General features: G+C 44.1%; 1 long non-coding RNA gene across 1 annotated transcript in view; it reads left to right on the top strand.

Annotated features, from left to right (window-relative positions):
- LOC124605470 overlaps positions 1-5,495 on the top strand; it is a 28,987-nt gene extending 23,492 nt beyond the window's left edge. The window contains exon 2 of the long non-coding RNA XR_006978646.1: positions 5,341-5,495. This is a non-coding gene — a long non-coding RNA (uncharacterized LOC124605470). The remainder of the gene's footprint in view (positions 1-5,340) is intronic.
- Positions 5,496-6,000: the final 505 nt, after the last annotated feature.

Consider the following 6,000-nt stretch of genomic DNA (forward strand, 5'->3'; position numbering starts at 1 on the left):
GCCGTGCTCTGTCCAATGGCATTATCCCCATAAACTGCGAAAGTGTTTGTGGCTGCCTCCGCTGTTTTCTTCCCTCTATTTAGCTCAAACAGAAAAATATATCGGGGATGTTCCGATCTCTCCACACGGAATTCCATTTTCTAGCATCCACAACTGCACTCACCATCCCCAAACGACAGTATGTAAACCCAAATAAGCAACACTGAACTAGAAATAAAAAAAGACAATCGATAAATAAAACCACAGCAACTGGAATATCAACATGCAAAACAAAAACTCTTACGAACTTATGCACCAGCCTAATACACCTATAGTCCGCAATACACCTTACGGTGTGTGACAAAGAGTAATTTGTATACAAATGTTACTTCTCCCTTTCCCTGTTCCAATAGTCAGTGGTTCGTGGGAAGAGTGATTGGCGGTAAGCCTCCGTGTGGGCTCGAATCTATCAAAGTTGACCTTCAATGTCTTTTCGCGAGATATACGTCAGAGAAACCGCTGCATTGGTTACTCTTGTAGAAACGAACGTTCTCAGAAATTTAACAGTAGACCATCCTACGTGGCACGCACCCCAGACTGCAGAGCAATATTCAACTACTGGTCGGACGATGGTTTTGGGAGTACGTCCATTGTGGAGGCACTACATTTCCTGAGGATCTCCCAGTGAGTATCACTCTAGCATTTGCTTTAGTTTTATGCGGTAGATCCACTTCAAATCGCCCCCTTACGCACACTCCTAGGTATTTTACGGCTGTGAATGCTTCCAATAATTGTTCGGCAGTCGAATAGTCACATAATGATGAATCTTTTTTACCTACTTATGCGCAAGACCTTACATTTGTCAATGTTGAGGGTCAGCTGCAATTCCCCGCAAAAATCATCAATCCTCTCCAGGTCTTCCTACAATGCCATACAATTTTTCAGCATTACAACTTCTCCGTATACAACATTATCCGTAGAGCCTCCGAGTTTATCCACAAGGTCGTTGTGATAAGCAATGGTCCTGTAACACTCCCTTACAGTACACTTTAAGATACTTTTACGTCTGAAGATTTTTCTCCGTTGAGAAGGACACATTGTCTTCTGTTTACTAGAAACTCCTGCTTTGATAGTCCGTGCTCTCGTCTTTTGTTCATTATGCGGCAATGCGGAACTGTATTGAACACCTTCCAGAGGTCAGGGAATACGGGATCGATTCTGACGACATGGGTCTCCGCGGAAGGCATGTTTATTCCTACAGAGAAGCCTTTCGGCCTCCGGAAACGCTTATACAAAATACAAAAAAACTTATCCCCTTTCAGACACTGCGCAGTGTTTCGCAAAATATAGATGTAGACGTTATCATTCATCTTATAGTATATCAAAAATCAACATAAATTGGGCGTCTTCAAGATGAGAACCTCCTACCGAAAGAAATGGCAGGGGACAACCGATTTTTTGCAGTAGACATTCACGTGCTTAACGCGCTACTCCAACATAGGCCTTCTGAAACTCTAGAAAACTGTTGTACGAGTCACTCTTCTTTACAGTACAGTTTTCATGGAATTAGCACAATGTGAATAGGACATCGACAGTCCCATGATTCCAATGGCCCACGAACTCAATATCTATCGCCACACTTATGAGAAGTTTATCGAATACGTCGTGGAGCTCTGTAGTAAAAATTGCAGTTCAAAAAATGATCTTCACTTTTGTTAATGGTCCATTCTCCTGAGTCAGCCTACAAAGTAAGTGAATTTCACAATTTTTTTCTTTGAAAAGCTAATGAATCCATTAATGTAAATCTTTTTGCATATTATTTATTGATTCTTGGGCGACATATTCGGATTTAGTTAAGAAATTCGTGTAAAGAAATTAGGACATCATTAAGCCCCCCATCCGGTGAGTTAATGCAGTAACGGAAGTCCTGCAATCTGCAAATCTTATCTGAAATAGAAAAACAAAGAGTTTTCTTAAACTATAGGACATTGGCACGTAGTAATAGCACTGCTGTTTTGAAATTTGAAGAAGTAATGCCAGCGGCCGGTGTGGCCGAGCGAGTCTAGGCGCTTCAGTCTGGAACCACGCGACGCTACGGTCGCAGGTTCGAATCCTGCCTCGGGCATGGATGTGTGTGATGTCCTTAGGTTAGTTAGGTTTAAGTAGTTCTAAGTTCTAGGGGACTGATGACCTCAGATGTTAAGTCCCATAGTGCTCAGAGCCATTTGAACAATTCGAAGAAGTAATAAAATGGCGGACGCTTGAAACAAAGAAGTAGTTTTGTCGTATGTTTTTGGTCACTTTTTTTGCAATAACTAACGAACAAATTAAAAATTAGCCTATTACTTCTTGCGGACATGTTCGACGGTTAAATTCATCCCAATTTCAGAAAGCTATCTTTATTAGCGTCCCCGCAACCAGTTCCGCAGCTCGAGATATGGTACACTAATATAGGTGTCTTTGTGGAATTTTCCTTTTTTAGAGACAGCAGAACAATATATGTGTGATAACGACATGATTATTAGAGTAGATGCACCAAATAGCTGCTTATAATAAAACCTTTATTTTTGTGAATTTCTTGTTATGCGTGCGTCGAATACACTCCTGGAAATGGAAAAAAGAACACATTGACACCGGTGTGTCAGACCCACCATACTTGCTCCGGACACTGCGAGAGGGCTGTACAAGCAATGATCACACGCACGGCACAGCGGACACACCAGGAACCGCGGTGTTGGCCGTCGAATGGCGCTAGCTGCGCAGCATTTGTGCACCGCCGCCGTCAGTGCAGTTTGCCGTGGCATACGGAGCTCCATCGCAGTCTTTAACACTGGTAGCATGCCGCGACAGCGTGGACGTGAACCGTATGTGCAGTTGACGGACTTTGAGCGAGGGGCGTATAGTGGGCATGCGGGAGGCCGGCTGGACGTACCGCCGAATTGCTCAACACGTGGGGCGTGAGGTCTCCACAGTACATCGATGTTGTCGCCAGTGGTCGGCGGAAGGTGCACGTGCCCGTCGACCTGGGACCGGACCGTAGCGATGCACGGATGCACGCCAAGACCGTAGGATCCTACGCAGTGCCGTAGGGGACTGCACCGCCACGTCCCAGCAAATTAGGGACACTGTTGCTCCTGGGGTATCGGCGAGGACCATTCGCAACCGTCTCCATGAAGCTGGGCTACGGTCCCGCACACCGTTAGGCCGTCTTCCGCTCACGCCCCAACATCGTGCAGCCCGCCTCCAGTGGTGTCGCGACAGGCGTGAATGGAGGGACGAATGGAGACTTGTCGTCTTCAGCGATGAGAGTCGCTTCTGCCTTGGTGCCAATGATGGTCGTATGCGTGTTTGGCGCCGTGCAGGTGAGCGCCACAATCAGGACTGCATACGACCGAGGCACACAGGGCCAACACCCGGCATCATGGTGTGGGGAGCGATCTCCTACACTGGCCGTACACCACTGGTGATCGTCGAGGGGACACTGAATAGTGCACGGTACATCCAAACCGTCATCGAACCCATCGTTCTACCATTCCTAGACCGGCAAGGGAACTTGCTTTTCCAACAGGACAGTGCACGTCCGCATGTATCCCGTGCCACCCAACGTGCTCTAGAAGGTGTAAGTCAACTACCCTGGCCAGCAAGATCTCCGGATCTGTCCCCCATTGAGCATGTTTGGGACTGGATGAAGCGTCGTCTCACGCGGTCTGCACGTCCAGCACGAACGCTGGTCCAACTGAGGCGCCAGGTGGAAATGGCATGGCAAGCCGTTCCACAGGACTACATCCAGCATCTCTACGATCGTCTCCATGGGAGAATAGCAGCCTGCATTGCTGCGAAAGGTGGATATACACTGTACTAGTGCCGACATTGTGCATGCTCTGTTGCCTGTGTCTATGTGCCTGTGGTTCTGTCAGTGTGATCATGTGATGTATCTGACCCCAGGAATGTGTCAATAAAGTTTCCCCTTCCTGGGACAATGAATTCACGGTGTTCTTATTTCAATTTCCAGGAGTGTATGTCTGCTTGTGTTCCACGTATATCTATGTACAAACTGTGCAGTATAATCAAAAGTTAAAGGTGTTACACTGTTACTTAACTTTAGAGGTACTACACAGAATTCTTGAATCACTTTTTCGTTTCGATGTCATAGCTGCTTATAATAAGTAATCTTTACTTACGACACTGTTTCAGCTTTATCTCCATTTACTGCTGAAATAGCTTTTTCATTGACCAAACAGGAAGAAATTTTAACGTGAGGTATAAACAATGCATTAGAGAGAGCGAATATAATCAGTCGAGCTTCTTTCTAGACTTGAAAAATCAAAATCACTCTGCTGATACGACCGAAAATGCACTACAGATTCTCCGCAGAATACCAAAAGGTTTTGCAAAGAATTCTTGAAGAATTAGAAATATGTATGTATACGAGAAAATACACACAAGAAATATTAAACGAACATACAGAATTTAGACACAAGAACTGCTTCAAAAACTTTATTGAACTTCTAGAGCACGAGAATGGATAAATCGGAAGTAAGATAGGCAACAACCAATGATAATCGTAACAAATTGTAGTTAATAAAATAATATCGGTGTTCGTCTACACAATCCTTGTAAACATATAGCGTCTTAAGAGTGAACTGTCAAACTGCTGTCACGTCGTAATTAGCATTTTATTTTCAACATCTTTACATCATTTACCATCTTATTAAAGCAGTGACATAAAACAGTCCACTAACGACGTAGTATGGAAGTCACATCAATCTAGACGTGAGTACAATACAGCTACTTTAATATAAATGACATTGGCATCCATATCTGTTGCAGGTACTTGAAAATGGCGATAAAGCCGAAACAGTCTGTCGTAAATAAAGGCTACTTATTATAAGCAGCTATTTGGAGCATCTAATAATCATGCGTTTCGGTTTAATTACTGGTTCAATGGCTCAAATGACTCTGAGCACTATGCGACTTAACTTCTGAGGTCATCAGTCGCCTAGAACTTAGAACTAATTAAACCTAACTAACCTAAGGACATCACACACATCCATGCCCGAGGCAGGATTCGAACCTGTGACCGTAGCGGTCGTTCGGCTCCAGACTGCAGCGCCTAGAACCGCACTGCCACTCCGACCGGCGAATTACTCCTCGGGCATGTTCGTAAGGAGTAATAATCTGTTTTTTGTTTTAATTTATTGATTAGTTATTGCAATAAATCTGACTAAAACCACACGAGAAAACTACATATTTGTTTCAAACGTCCGCCACTTTATTATTTTTTTCAAATTAAAAAAAAACTGTTATTATTCCGTGCTCAATATCCTATACCAAAACAAAATTGTTTATTTTTTATTTCAGATAAGATCTGCAGACTGCAGCGCTTCCGCCATGGACACATCCCATTCTGGACAGAGCAACCTTAACTCCTCGATTGGAGGCTTATTGATGACCGAATTTCTTAACAAAATCAGAAAAATTTTGTACATGAATCAATAAATATTGTGCAAAAAAGATTTACTTTTATTTACTTCATCAGTTTTTCCAAAAAAGAACATAAAAATTGGTTAATTTATTGGCTGACTGTGGAAAATGGACACTTAATTTGAGACATTAACGTTGATGTGAAATCATTCTCCTCCGACAACGAAAATCTTGGATATGTTCATAAGTGAGGCATCAACCCCATCCACCGCCCTGCCCCCCCCCCCCCCATCACCCCTCTTCCACACTCTATATTTCAGGATAGATGATGAGATTGTATGCCATATCGTATCGTTGTTGCTTCGTCAGTCTGTAATTCATACCAGTTTCAGTTCCAGAATCACAGGGACCGTCTGCCTTATCTAGAATGGGGCCAACTTGAGCGAAACGTCCGTTCCCTATTCCGGATGACGGCTCTATTTATCCCACCCTCGTTGGCTCAGGCGCAAAGTGCACAAAGATGGACGTGGGAGCACTGGTGGCGTGATAGAGGACCCGCGGAGTGACGTAAGCCCAGGTCAGGCACATCGACTTATC

This window comes from Schistocerca americana, chromosome 3 (assembly GCF_021461395.2).
Source record: "Schistocerca americana isolate TAMUIC-IGC-003095 chromosome 3, iqSchAmer2.1, whole genome shotgun sequence".
Taxonomy (NCBI): domain Eukaryota; kingdom Metazoa; phylum Arthropoda; class Insecta; order Orthoptera; family Acrididae; genus Schistocerca; species Schistocerca americana.